The following is a 15416-nucleotide window of genomic DNA, read 5'->3' on the forward strand; positions in this document are numbered from 1 at the left end:
TAGGGATCCAGCACCAAAAGACTGCAATTAAGTAGGCAGCTGACCGGTTTGGGGCTAGCTGCACAGCTACATGCAGCCCAGGAAGCCCACAAGGAGTTAAAGAACACCAGGGGAGAAGGCAGTGGATGTGGCTCAGGGCCTAAGCTGCAACACCTGAGGACAAGTTGAGGGTTAAGCTATGTGACTTGAAGGGCAAAGCCTCACCAAGCCTAGCTCCTGAGCGAGAGGGGTTATCTGGCTGTGACTCCCACTGTGGACAGAACTCCTGCTGGCCTGGGTGGCAACACAGGGGAGCCCAAGCAGCACCAGTACCAGGGGAAATTGCAAGAGGTAGCAGCTCCAGGGTGGGAGTGGAGTCCCTGAGGAACCCAGGATGAGATTTAGGAGGATGATGTAGCCAGCACAGAGTGACACTGGAGGACCAGGTGTGTCAATCAGGGATAGATAGGAGGCCGCAATTGTGCGTGAGGGCTGGGAAGGATCATGAATGGCCTTGCTTAAACCAGGGTGTGAGGGTGTGGAGGGCTAGGACAATCCCACCACAATCTGCTGGCTAGGAAATTGGCTCCGTGGTCGGACCCAGAGGGTAGTAATTGATGGAAGTCAATCATCATGGTGCCCTGTGACCAGTGGGGTCCCCCAAGGCTCTGTCCTTGGACCCGTATTGTTCAACATCTTCCTTAATGATGTGAACATTGGAGTCAAAAGCAGACTGGCCAAGTTCACTGATGACACCAAACTTTGGGGCAAAGCATCCACGCCAGAAGACAGGCAGGTGATCCAGGCTGACATGGACAGGCTCAGGAAATGGGTGGATGAGAAACTGATGGTGTTTAACATTGAAAAATGCAAGGTTCTCCACCTTGGGAAGAAAAACCTACAGCAGCCTTATAGGCTCGGCAGTGCTACGCTGGCTAGCACTTTGGAAGAAAGAGACTTGGGGGTCATCACTGACCACAAGATGAACATAAGCCTGCAATGTGATGCTGCGGCTAGTAAAGAGACCAAAACGCTGGCTTGCATCTGTAGATGCTTCTCAAGCAAATCCCGGGACATCATTCTCCCCTTGTACTCGGCCTTGGTGAGGCCGCAGCTGGAGTACTGTGTCCAGTTTTGGGCCCCACAATTCAAAAAGGATGTGGAGAAGCTTGAGAGAGTCCAGAGAAGAGCCACGCGCATAATCAGAGGTCAGGAGAACAGGCCTTACGACGACAGGCTGAGAGCCATGGGGCTCTTTAGCCTGGAAAAGCGCAGGCTCAGGGGTGACCTGATGGCCACCTATAAATTTATCAGGGGTGACCACCAGTTTCTGGGGGAACATCTGTTCACCAGAGCACCCCAAGGGATGATGAGGTTGAACAGTTATAAACTACTGCAAGACTGTTTCAGGCTGGACATAAGGAAGAATTTCTTTACTGTCCAAGCCCCCAAGGTCTGGAACAGCCTGCCATTGGAGGTTGTTCAAGCACCTATATTGAATACCTTCAAAAGTAAATTGGATGCTTATCTTGCTGGGATCCTATGACCCCAGTTGACTTCCTGCCCTTTGGGCGGGGGGCTAGACTCGATGGTCTTCTGAGGTCCCTTCCAGCCCTAATGTCTATGAAATTTATGAAATCTATGAAATATAAGATAGGGCCAAGAGGTCTGGAGACCTGAGACACACAGAGGGCTCAGAAAGCTGAACGAGACTAAGTGAGCCAGGGCTGGAGGTCTGCAGCCAAAATAAAGGTAGGCCAAAGCCAACAGAGATGAGGCCCCTACAAATGCAGAGAACACTGGCCGAATAACATCCATGAGGCGTGGGCGTGGCTATAGGGGAGGACAGAAGCCATGGATTTAGCCCTTTGGGCCAGTAGGGTTGGAAGCCCCAAGGCCATGAGACTGTGGGCAGGGGGGTCAGAACCAAAATTAGATGGGCCAGGTTGGGTCCAAGAGAAGACCTGAGTACAGATAGAGAGCACCCAGAGCTTACCAGCCTCTGAGGACAGCTTCCCCTCATTATCTTTAACACCAAGGCATAGCAGGTGAGGAAGCAGGGTGAGACCCTGAAGGCTGGAGCAGGATCTGGGCAGGGTTAAGGTGACCACTAGGGAGCATCACAGCTGCCCTTGGGTGCCAAACTGTTACAGGGGGTCACATTCATGGCCTGGGGCCTGCTTATACAGCACTTTAGCCTTCTTGAAGTTGAAAGAGAGGTGCAAAGTTTGGTAGGTTTCCCTGAGCTCAATCCCTGCTCTGGGAGCGGGGGGGACTAGGACGGATGCATCCTGGGATGCTGGAGGACTGCAAATTGCCCATTTTATCTTTGTAAAGCAGAGTAAAGTTAGTTAGGTGGCATGACCCAGAGTTAATACGTGCCTGAAGGGGCATAACTTTGAGATGTTCAGAGGGCATTCAGTGTGAGTTAATGAGCTTGTGAAGATGATGCGGACATCATTTATCTGGACTTCAAGAAGGTCTTTGATCTAGTTCCCCATGATGTCCCCATGGTTAATCTGGGGAACTGTGGCCTTAATCATCATACAATGTGATGGCTAGGCAACAGGCTACAGGATCGGACCAAAAGAGTACTAGTTGAAGGGAGCAAATCAATGCGGGACAGGGTTACCCATGTAGTCCCTTAGGGCTTGGTACTCAGGCCAGTACTCTAACATTTTCATCAATGATCTAGATTTGGGAGTCAGATGTGAACTGGCTAAGTTCGTGGATGATACCAAATTATAGGGGAGGGCCATTACACTGCAGGACAGGCTTGGGATACAGGCCGACTAGGACACACTTTCAAGGTGGGCTGACCAAAACTGGATGGCCTTCAATGCAGAGAAGTGCAAGGTGCTCCACCTCGATAGGAAGAACCCTCATCATCCTTACAGGCTTGGCAGTGCTACACTTGCTAGCACCATGACTGAAAGGGACTTGGGGGTCTTGATTGACGATAAGATGAATATGAGCCACCAGTGTGATGCAGTGGCAGACAAAGCTAATCAAACTCTGGTGTGTATCCACCGATGCATCTCAAGCAAAACCAAGAAAGTCATCCTACCGCTTTACTCGGCCCTAGTGAGACTGCAGCTGGAGTATTGTGTCCAGTATTGGGCCCCCCACTTCAGGAAGAATGTGGAGAAACTTGAGAGAGTCCAGAAGAGAGCCACTCTTATGATCCAAGGCCTGGAGGGAAGGCTGTACAAGGAGAAGCTGAGGGACTTGGGAGTCTTCAGTCTGAAGAAGAGAAGGCTCAGTGGGGACTTGGTGGCAGCCTACAACTTCATAAGGGGTACATCAGGACCTGGGAGAACATATGTTCACCAGAGCTTCCCAAGGGATAACAAGGTCCAATGGCCATAAATACCTGGAAAGATGATTTAGACTGGATATAAGAAAAAATTTCTTTACGGTGCATGTGTCCAAGGTCTGGAACAAACTCCCTGCAGAGGTGGTGCAAGTACCTACTCTGGACTCCTTCAAAAAGCAGCTGGATTTATTTCTTGCTGGGGTCACTTGATCCCAGCTGACTTCCCACCTATGGTGGGGGGCTGGACCTGATGATTTCATGAGGTCCCTTCCAACCCCTAAGAGCTATGAAATCTATGAAATCTAAATTGATCCTCTAGCAATTTATGACCATTATTCCTCATATTCCCCTGGGGTGCCTTGGTGAACAGATGCTCCCCCAGGCCCTGATGTGCACCCCTTATATACTCATAAGCTTCCACCAAGTCCCCTCTGAGTCATCTCTTCTCCAGGCTGAACAGTCCCATGTCTCTCAGCCTCTCCTCATGTGGCCTGCTCTCCAGACCTCTAATTATATGTGTAGCCCTCCTTTGGACTCTCTCAAGCTTCTTTACATCCTTCCTGAAGTGTGATGCCCAGGGGAATAAACAGGAAGGATTTTTCTAAAATACAATGCTTTTATTTTGCTATTTTCCTTACCTAGAGATTATAAACCCTGTTATTCATGGTCACTGTTACCCAAGTTGTCTTCCACCTTCAAATTCCTAACCAATTATACCCTAACTAATAAAGTTTTAGGATGAAGTTATATATTACACTTAGACCATACTAAATCTGTGGAATGTTAAGTGGTGGTAAAGTTAAAACACGCTATGAGCAGTCACACATTAAGGATTAATACTATTTCTTGCCTGCACAACTCTGACTTGCCACTAGAGGGCTGGTAGCAGGGGTGTATCTACGAGCCAGGACATCTGAGCTCAATCCCTGCTGGGGGGGGGGGGGACTAGGACAGATGCATCCTGGGATGCTGGAGGACTGCAAATTGCCCATTTTATCTTTGTAAAGCAGAGTAAAGTTAGTTAGGTGGCATGACCCAGAGTTAATACGTGCCTGAAGGGGCATAACTTTGAGATGTTCAGAGGGCATTCAGCGTGAGTTAATGAGCTTTAATATGTGGACACTTCCCTTTTAAATGCCATTAGTATGGTCTAAGTGTAATGTGTAACTTCACCCAGGAGAATGAGAAGAGCCTCACCTTTAGCTATTCTCTTCACCAGCTGTACCAAAAAGTTGTTCACAACACAAAGAACTTGCTGCACTGTTTGCGCACTGCTATTATCTTCTCAACAGATAATTAAAGCCCTGTCTAAACACTAACACCTGCTTTCTGCATGCTTCAGGTGTTTAAAAAAAATTCTCATTCTTTATTTTCAGGTGTGGTGGTCTACAATGCATCTATATCTACCACAACACCATGATGTTGTCCTTTTTCTCTTTTTTCCCATAACTCAGAGGCTTTCCACTGATCTGCCTCTCATATTGTTTTGGACCTCAAAGCAAGTTTATATATCTTTAGTTAATATACAAAGTCCCATCCTCTCCCTTTTTTCCTTGGCTGTCCTTGCTGAACAAGCTATATCAATCCACATCAATAAACCAGTTGTGTGAACTATCCCATCATGTCTCAGGTATCCCAATTAAGGTACAGGTTTGTGTGACTACTAGGAATTTTGTTCTTCCTGCTTATTCCCCATAACTCTTGCATTATTGTATAGGTATGTTAGATGACTAACTGATTGCCTTGCTAGTTTTCATCATACAACCATGCTGATATTTGTTACATTTCCTCTTAATCTCAGGCCTTTAGGGCTGCTCTTTATTTGTCTGTGGACTTTTGTCTTCTGACCCCATCAAACCTACTTTAAAGACCTCCTCACTTGGACTCACTTGAATAGCAAATCTAGGAGTAAATAAGCCCATCCCCCCCATTCTTTGGTGGATCCCCTCTCTGCTCAGCAGTCCTTTTTTTGAACCTACACATGGTCAAAGAAAGTACTGTCTGGTGCAAGAAGTAACCAGCAGTTAAAACCATTTGAGCTAAATCTGTGAATTTTGATTACAATACAAGCTAATATATAACCCCAACAAAAGATTAGAGTGCCTAAAGGGTGGATATGTGTGTATACACACATACACACACAGAGGAGATAATGTATCAATTATTGTTGATGCCTAACTTTCAGCGTGCACCACTGCTGGAAATCCAATGCACGTTTTAAAACTTTCATTGTATAAATGTGCACCACTGCACAGTACATGTAGTAAAATAGCATGGGACATATGAAAAGCAGGCTTTGTTATTGGCATGTAAGCACTCACAAGGCTTACATTTCTAAAACTGTTCTAACCAGGACCAAATAAAAGTAATGCAAAATAAAAGTAAGCACGAAAACAAATGCCTATGTGGCCTAGTTAAGCTATTAAGGGGGAAGTGTTACTTTCAATTCTTTTTACGTGTTCATAGCTCTCAAAATTACTTTTACCATCCTATTTAAGTCTTTCAGTTTTGGCATAAGAAGGTGCAATTACACTATTTATTTTTTCTCAATAGGGAATTTCTGAACTTTGGAATGCATCTAAAAACTGGAGTTGCGTGGACAGAAATTTTTGCCTGCACAAAGCCCTATTAATTTAAACGGAGTTCCTAAAATTCAGGCTCACATGTACATGGTAATGGCTTGTACATGTGATGCCATTACCATGTACATGTGATGGAAATGTCACTTTGTGTGGCTTAATGGCATCACACTGTACATGTTCAAGAGTTTGGGGGTTTAAAATGAGTTTGCATTGTTGCAAACTAAACTACATTTGGATGCAAAAGGAACAGGCACCTCACCACTTCTGCCTTCAGCAGGCTCCTGCAGCTGGCAGGATGCCTGGGGCTGCCTGGTAATGGGCTGGGGCAGCACAGGAAGGTGGCAGGAGGGTGGCTGGGTTTGCTGGCAGCTGGAGAAAGTGTCAGGGATGGTGCTCCGAACACTGGAAGCTGAGGCAGGCTACTAGCTGGCCAGATGCTGCCCCAGCTTGGGGGTGCCCAATCCAAGACTTCTCCGAACCCACCCGGGCTTCCAGTGCCCCATACACCGCCCTCACCACCCTCTCTGGCTGCCAGCAAACCTAGCGGCCCTCCTTCCGCTTTCCCACACTACCCCAAGGACAAGCCAGCTCATTCCTGGGTGGTCCCAGCCATCCTACCAGCGGCAGGAGCCTGCCGAAGGCAGAAGCAGCAAGGGACCTGATCCTTTTTTTTCTTCCCAGTAGAGCCTGCCTGCCTCTCTTGCAGCTTTGGGGGTGGGGGCACAGGGAGGAAGCTGCCAGTGTGCTGAACAGCACCTGAGCTGCAGGGGGGGGGGTCTCGGTCCTGTCCTCTGTGGTGGCAGTGCCCCCCAAGACTGGCTGGGAAGGATGCTGGCAGGTTGGGTGCTGCCCCAGCTTGGAGGCAGTGGCCCACCTGATCCAAGTGTTCCCCAAGCCCACCTGCTAGAAGCCCACCAGGCACTGCTCCCAGGGTGAGCTCAGGGAAGAGCTGGATCAAGCTGGGTGCTGCCTCTGAGCAGAGGCAGCACCTGGCCTGCTAGCAGGCTGCCCGGGCAGCCCTGGGGGGCACCACTGCCATGGAGGGTAGGACTGGGCCCCCCCTGCAGCTCAGGGGCCGCTCAGCCCACCAGCAGTTTGCCCCCAGCTGCAGGAAGGCTCCAGCTCCAAAAAAAAAAAAAAAAATAAGGATTGGGTCCCACACCATAATGTGAAGAAAAACTTGAAACAATGGATTTCAATTAAAAACCCACTGTTTCAATTTAGGGGCCATAGGGGCCGAGGACAAAACCCCATCACAACACCCTTGGCTTTTAAAAGAAATATTTTTGCAAAACTGAATTTGCATACAAATGTATTAATAATGACATATTTGCAAAGAAAATTGTTTAAGAGAAAACATTGCCAGGAACAGAGACTGAGGAAGCACACCTTATTATTAGCAAATAAGATGCAGAAAATATGAATAAATGTAAATGCATTTGTATATTCATATTCATATATATATGAATATGAATATACAAATGACAAGACCAATCCATTGCCTAAGGTGAGAGAAGTATATCAAGTCAATAAATAGAACAAATGGTTACTGGTGTATTTAATTAAACTAAAAATATTTAGTTAAGTTGATAGCAAACCTACTAAAGAATTGAAGACAATTTAAATATTTTTATTCTGTCAATGTCCATTTGAATTAGAACTATCGATTAAACAGCAAGTATAATAGATCTTTCAATGCCATGGCCTCAGAGCAAACTCTTTAGCTAAGACTGCAAAACAGTCATAGCCATTTTGAGTAATAAGTATATGAATAAAGGAGGCTTTCCCTTTTTAAGAAAATCTGAAGCATTTCCCCTTCTCTTCCCCAATGGCTAAAATAGCATTTTTCAGTTTTGAAACTCTTCACATCTTACAAAGGATATGCCTACTATCAACTTACAAAGTAAAATTAATATTGAAAAACACTTATGGGGCATGAACAATAGAAAATGGAATTAGATCTCTGGGTTTACACTTTCAGAAAACTGGTCTGTTCAAACTGTTTTTTCACAAATGTGTGCAAATAGGTATGTCAGCCTTAAAGGCACACTGTCAGATTGAAATCTTGTCAACTTAAACAGCTAAAAGTAATTTAACACGTCATTTACTTCTCACCCCTTCCTATTTCTATTGTGTTACCATCAAACTTTCTTATTCTGAAAAATGTTCTCTTCCCTGTTGACGTGCTTAAGTGCTGTATGAAAGACCTGCAGACAGAAGCTGACTCGGGTGCAGAGGCAGAAGCAATGAAACACATAAACAACGCAAAATAATCATCTTTCCCCATAATCTTTGTTATAATTGTGGGTGTTGTCACAATAGCAGGCAAAATCCATTTCAGACAAGTGTGTATTTCCAAGGTTGACATCTTTTCAAGCTTAACCTTGGTTCTCTCAACAGCTCACCCACAAGAGTCTCTCTGTAGGGGTGGACTTGACCTCCATTGTTTGCAGTGGTTTGGCTACAACAGTGGCTGGCCACTCATTGTTGGAATGATGGCATATCCCCTTTGCAGACAATGGTGAAGCCATCATCTTCCAGCCTGTCTGTACCTTAAATTCAGTACTTTCTGTAAAACCTTATGCCATAACATTTTGGGGAGCCTTTGTTTGGGAGCCAGTATTGAAAACATACTGCTCTGAGATGCTTACAAAAGAGTCAATTTATAAATATTGCTTACTCCAATTATAGTATCCCCCACCTGTGATGCAATCACAAAGGATGCACCTTCACTTCCTTTTTTAAATTCCTCTTTTTAGAGGTTTAAATTGACAGGAAAAGTCTGCCTTATTCTGAGCTAATCGTTTGTCCCACACTCTCAAAGCTTAGGAATCAATTTCTTGTTGCTAAATTTGGGATTTTCTTGTTGTCAGGACAGGTACCAGTTCCAGATACCTTCCAGCTTACATAACGCATGCTGAGATTTAAAACAAAATTCCCCAATTACATTAGTTTGTTAAATATCCTTAGATTTTTGCTTCTTTTACTTTTTCCAGGACCACGTGAAGCGCTCAGTACACTTGCTGAGGCATTGCCACAAGGCGGTTTAGTAGCACATGCTTTGCTTTTTGTAAAAACAAGTTCTCCATCAAGTAACATTGCAAAGGCCACCTGAAACACTTATAAAAATACCGCAAGTGGCACTACAAAACATGCCATGTTGTAACCCGCGTCTGGAGCTCATACAATAGCACAGGGGTCCATTCTCAGTCTTTTCAGCCTGGAGGCACCCCGTCAAAAGCGCCAGGTCTTAGTTTTAACTTTTTTGACTAAAGGAAAATACTGGAGTAGATCTGTTGCAGAGAACTCGGGAAGCACACAACAGGGCAGAGCAGGTTTTATACCATTTATTCCCATTTGAAACCTCTGGGTTTAATCTTGCAAGTCACACTGGTGCATCCCACAGCACCAACGCTGCTTGGTGCCCTGCGGCACCCTCGAAAGGATGTTGGGGCAGCCCAACTGAGAACTGCCACAGTAGGGGAAATGAAAGGAGCAGCAGCCAAAAACCAGCATGATGCGCAATCCCGGGTGCCAAGCTCAGCAGGGGGAAAAGTTTGTGCTTGGCTTTTCCTGAGAGCCCTTGTCTTCGCCACAATCCTGTTAGGACCAGACGGATTTTCCCTTGCTTCTTTTTTTCCGGGGTCACTAAAACACATGTGGGCAAGAATTTTTTTGCCTCCCCAGGCTGCTGGGGGGGAGATGGGTTTCTTTCCCTCCTATGGAAAGGAGACACCTAAGTGAACCCCAGGGCCCTCAGGAGGGCTCCAGCAGCAGGTGGTGGCAAGGGGCACCCCTCTCCCCTACCTGAGGGAGTCTCCCTCCATCCCTCTTTCTCTCAGGGAGGGTAGTCCTGCACCCACCCCCGGGGGTGGGGCCCCGGCTGTGAGGAGCCCGAGCCCCTTCTCAGGGGCTACAGGACTTTGAGACGTCGCACGAGAAGGGAACATACGAATGACCACTGGACATCCCTCTACACCAGCAGCGGCTGCCCGCATTTAAAGAGCAGGCGGAGGCGGAGGGATCCCTCCTGCCGTTGAGCCGCGCCGGGACTTTTTTCCATCGCCTCCCCACTCCTGAAGCGGTGGGCCAAACGGACCTCGTTTCTCCGCGAATCCCTCCGCCCGGTGGGAGAGCGAACACAGGGGCGCGGAGCTGTGTAGTGAGTCCGTGGCGGGGCCGGGCCGGCGGGGCTGCGTGGGACGGAGTGAAGCCAAGCCGCGGCCGGGAGGGGTTTTTGTTTTTTGGTTTTTTTGGTGGCGTATCCTTCCGCCGCGCGACGCGTCCGATATCGAGGCGCGGTGTGCGTCCGCTGCCGCTGTCTCTGAGCATACAGGCAGGAGGCGCCTCTCCTGGCTGGGCGAGGAAGCAGCGGCGCCGAGCGGCCCCGGCAGGAGCTGGCGAGAGGGTCGCGGGGAAGGAAGGACGACGACGACAACGAGGAGAAGGCGGCGGCGAGGGCTGCCGGGCGCGACGCCTCCCGTGGGGTCTGCGTGAGGGAGGCCGGGGGGACTCTTTCTCGCGGCACCGGCGGAGGGATCTCTGGGTGCCCCCTCCCCCCCCGGCCGCCGCCGCGCCGCCATCTTGGATTTTAATCCGCCATTTTTCCCCCTGGAATTATTATTATTATTATTACTATCGGCCTTATTGCCGCAGCTGCCGCTGCTTTTTGGATGCCTCATTCCCTCCAGACCCGAGAGCCGGCACGCGGCGGCGGCGGTGAGTTCCCGGGGTCCGAGGGGGGGCGGTGTGAGGGGCCCTGCGGCGGGGGGGAGACCCCGCGGGGGGGGCTCCGTGGTAGGGTGCGGGGGGAGGGGCGGGCACTGCTGGGGGGAGGGGGGACTCCGCGCCGGCGGGGGATTTAAAGGGGCCGCGACGCCTTTATGGAGGGAGGGGCCTTATGGGGGGGGCGGGCCGAACCCCCCCTCCCGCGCTGTTCTGTGCTGGGAGGGAGGGAGGGAGGGGGGTGGCTCCGCCGACAGGCGGTGTGATTACCCCCGGGCACCGCCGCCCTTTGTACTGGGCCCCACTGCTGAGCTGGGAGAGTGGCTCCCCCGGCCTTGGGCTGCGCCTGAGGTGCCCCCGGAGGGGGGAGGCTGGCAGTGCTGGAGGAAACGGGACGGAACTACCGGGTCCTTGTCCAGAGCGAGACACGTGGCCGAGACCTTGGGTTTAAACGGCGGTTTAAAGGGATTTCTGTCAGAGAGCAAAACCCCGGGGGGGAAGCATTGGCTGTTCTGCAGGTTGTGGTTGTGGGCGCCAGCTCTTCCATGGGAGCCCTGTGCGAATCCGGCAAGCACAGGTCAGTTTGCTTCTGAAGGAAGTATCAGTTTGTGAGTCTCAGCTGTCTGGGGCCACCAAGTTTCTAGCCAGGTTCTGAGCGTGGAAGTAAAGTGTAAAGGATTTCAGAAAGTCTTGCCCGCACTACTCAGCCTTGAAGCAAACCCTATTTTATTTTTAAGTGCATTTGAATTATTGTTTTTCACAAGGCAGTTGGTACTGCATGTCATTCCCCCCCCCTTTTTTTTTTCCAAATCAAATTTAATCTGTAGCTTGTACTTGTTGTCCTGAGATTATATATGCAGTGCTTTCAGTATAGTACCTTTCCTCCCAAGGTAGAATGGAGGAAAAATGCATTTAAAGTATTAAATAGCCCTAAAATAAGACACCCCCCCTCCATCTCCTCATCTGATTGCAAGAGGGATGAGTTGTAAGTTTTTAATTTGTCTATTTACTGTGTTCCTGTCCAATTTAAGAGCAGAAATTAAACCTGTTTAAGCAAGTTATGTAATCTTGCTTAGTGCATAGGTATGGTTTACAAGATAATATTCCTAAATGTGGTTGTCGCACAGGTTCATGTGTATTTGTTGCGAAAGTTAAATAAGTTTTCTCAGTATTGGTTGTAACTCGCGACACAGCGAGTGCTGGACTACAGCTCCCAGGGTTCCTTGTGCCTCCGACAGTCAGCTGCTTTAGGAGAAAAGAGCATGCTCTAACACCACCACAATATAAGTGTGTGGTTCGGCATGCAATGAATGCCCTGATTTACTGCAACTTCCAATCTCCTATTTTGCATGGCTTCTGCATGTTTCCACTGTGGAGAGCAGTTGTCCAGTGTCATTGAGCCTCATGAGCTTCCTAGAAAAGCAGTGCCCTTTGGGTCTACCCAAGTTCTGCCTTATGACAGCTAATGTCTGGAACCAGAGTTGTGCGACTTGCAGTCCCCTTTAGTGGCCTTGATTCCTTCCTCTCAATGGACATTTACAGGCATAGGGACTTTTGTTTCAGAGTCTGTCTGTCTTTTGTCATTAATAATAGTCACGTAAACAGGTTTGCTGCCTTTCGGTCTTTATTTTGTTTCTGAGCTGTTGCACTTTTAGCTTGCTTACACTGATACTGAGTTGCAAACATCATGACCCCAAAATCAGTGGGGGCTTGGTTGTAGCAGTGGATATCATGACCCGCTTTTGTCCTGATTTTTGGATACACAAACTTGGTTTTATAATGTATTGTTGAAAGTCATTTTCTGAAGCCTACAACAGTGCTTCCTAGCATCAGGAACCAACAGTGCTTTTCAAATTGTGGTAGTGATGCTTTGCCAAAGGGTAGATGCCTAAGTTTTAATAATGGTGGTAGAGATTTCAGTTGTGCAGCAAGGTCACTATGTGCTTAGACCCCTGACACTGGTGCTGACACTTCCAAAGGAATGAACATGCAGGGACACATTGGGAATGGGGTATGAGGAGCAGTATTTTGCAAGTATGAGATATGCAGCCAAAAAAAGTTTGAAAACCACTGATCTACCAGGCAGCTCTTCTTAATGATATGAAACTGCTTGGCATTGGTTTGGTTGGGTTTTTTTCGTGGTGGGGGGGGAGGGGGTTGGTTTGTCTGTTATATGGAGTCTGTTCCTCTTTACAGGGATTTTGTGGCAAGAATTCCATTGAGTCTCAAATATGCATGTTATCTGTGCTGGCAGTTGCAGCATTTGAAATGTGTTGAATGTTCCCCTGAATAAAAAGTAGACAAGAGCTTTGATTCTTGCAGAGTCTCATTTCCTTGTATTCTCTGTCATAAGGTTGTTTGTTTGTTCATTTTTCCTGAGAGGCTCTTGGGACCCTGGAGCATTTATTCCTTGATTTCTTTTAATGCATAGTGGTGTGGCCACAATGTTACCTTCTCTGTTTTAGTGCTCAAGAGGTCAAAGGATGAGTTGATGAGTTTGTGGTGCACTCTTGCTCTGTTCGCTTCATTCATGTATATTTCTCCATGTGGTGATGTTTTAGCAGCCAGATTATTGGTGATTTTTTTTTTACTGCCAATCTCAGAAATGTGTGGTTTGGATGGCTGAGACTTTGGGACTGAAGGACATAATAGTTTAGAAAACTCTCATTGCCTTTTAATAAATTGAAAAGCAAAGGGAGAAGTGACTTTACCTATCAATTAGACCCCACGTTGAGGCTGTCCTTTGTGTTTGCCATGGTTTTGAAGGCAGATAAAACTTTATGCTTCTGTTTAGAATAGTGTTTCTAAACAGTAGTTCTTTTTTAGATTTGAGGCACCCCTTGGAAAATTCCAGCCCTTAACTTTCACTCTTTTTGACTACAGAAAAACAGTACAGCAGTTTTTCTGTTGCAAAGAACTCATAAATACCATAGGTCAGAATGTTTTTTAGCACTATGGATTCCTGTTTGAAATCTCTGAGTTTCTTTTGAATACTGTTTGCAGGCCTGACAGTGCTAACATGTGTGGCACTCTTCTCAAGGCAGATGCTGCAGGCTCTTGATTGAAAATCACAGATTCAAAACCTAGTCTATTGCTGGTTTTGTATAATCCATGCTCTGTTGTGGAGAATGTAGGGTGTCAGGCTAAATGAAAGTAAATGACATTTTATTATTTATAGTCTGGCTTTTTTAATGTGGTGTATTTTTAATGTGTATTTTAAGGATTTTTTAATGTTCTCACTGAGGTTACTTGCATTAAGGATAAATGCCATTAATATTTCATCTAATATAGCAGATGTTTCAAAAGTGATTTTATTCTTTCAATCCCATACAATTTATGTGACACTTAACCTGCCCTGGCTAACCCTTTATCACGTTATGGCAGGACAGTTGTTTTCTGAGAAACTAAAGGAATTCTCACTGCAGCAATAACTCAGAATTCTTGCACATGATATAACATTGTGTGTGATGCAACTATTGCCTGCAGCCTTAATGCAGAAAATGCTTCTGCCTTCACTTAACTTGGGAGGGTCTTTTATGTATGGATAGAGCCTACCACAAGAGTGCTCTGGTCCTGGATTAGGGCCTCTCCATTCCACTTCAGTACAAGTAATTAGTAATAGTTCCATTATAAGTAGCTCATTCTGTTTTAAGAGCATAAACGCATACTTGCAGGATCTAGACCGTAGTTGTTTGTTTAAATTGTTGAAGGCTTTTTCATGTATATACTTCTGCTTTATATTTTTGAGAAGGAGAAATCTTAAATCAAGGAATGATTAATAGGAACGCTTCAGAAAACTGAAAGATAAGAAGTGCAGTACTCGGTCAGAAAAGTGGTCCATCTAGCCCAGAAATGGTTCGTTGTTTGGGCTGGTGGGACAGTTCAGGAGTTTTGCTGAACTCTTAGGGGGAGGGTGCTAACCTGGCCTTCAGCATAGCTGTTTATACCACCCAGCATGAGGAGAAGATGCCAGTTGATCTTATCTGGCCCTATCCGCCCTGCATCCACCATCAGGAGCACCAGATGGAGTGGGTGGGAACGATCTCCACGGAGACTGTCATGAGACCCCCATGGGCAGAGTACACTCAGCTGGGTGGATGGGATGAGGTCACAGGTGGGTGGGGAGCAGTGTCTGGGAGTATGATGGGCAGGTAGGGCCGAGATCACAGGGCAGTAACAGCATGGGCCTGGGGCAGAGCCACAGTCTGCTCCCTGTACATCTCTGCAACAGGCTTTGCTTCTGCTGGTAGGGGCTGGCTGCCGCCTGTGGATCCAGCGCCCATCACAGGGACGTGTGGGCAGCAGATTGTGTCTCTGCTCTGGGGTCTGGCCCCGTGCTCTCACCACTGTGATCCTGACCCCTCCAGCCTGTTGTGCTCCTGGATTTTGCTCCCTGCCTGTGACCCCATTCCATCTGCCTGGCCAAGTGCACCCTGTCTGCAGGGATCCAAGGCTGGTCATCATGGAGACCCCACTCACCCACCTGCTCTGTCTAGTGTCCCAGTGGTGGGTGCTGGATAAACAGGCCTGGGCAGCAGGGTGGAGCCTACAGCAGAGGCAGAGACACTAGAGTGTGAGGGCAAAAGCAAACTGTCACAGCCACAGGGACTGTTGGGAAACTGAGTTTGGCCAGCACATTACCCAGCCCTGCAGACTACAGCTTCCAGTGTGCCCAAGAACTGCATGTGGGTATATAGATGGACTACATTTAGGACCAGGTGGCACCTCTGTGCCCAGGGGCAGCAGATCTGGCTGCGTGCATGCAGAGGTGAGGAACCTGCTTTGGGCCAGATACAATCACCTGGTAGGCTAGA

General features: G+C 47.6%; 1 protein-coding gene across 2 annotated transcripts in view; it reads left to right on the plus strand.

Moving 5' to 3' along the window:
* Window positions 1–9815: 9815 nt before the first annotated feature.
* Window positions 9816–15416, plus strand: part of KMT5B (lysine methyltransferase 5B) — a 45043-nt gene continuing 39442 nt past the window's right edge. The window contains exon 1 of one of the 2 annotated variants that reach the window (XM_090032366.1): window positions 9816–10596. The gene's annotated coding sequence lies outside the window, so the exon portion shown is untranslated. Of the gene's footprint in view, window positions 10597–11157; window positions 11180–15416 lie in introns of those variants that run through there. The other variant, XM_090032367.1, reaches the window with a different exon arrangement.

The sequence above is a fragment of the Crocodylus siamensis genome, chromosome 2 (genome assembly GCF_052110815.1).
Source record: "Crocodylus siamensis isolate JL-2025a chromosome 2, ASM5211081v1, whole genome shotgun sequence".
NCBI classification, from domain to species: Eukaryota; Metazoa; Chordata; order Crocodylia; family Crocodylidae; genus Crocodylus; species Crocodylus siamensis.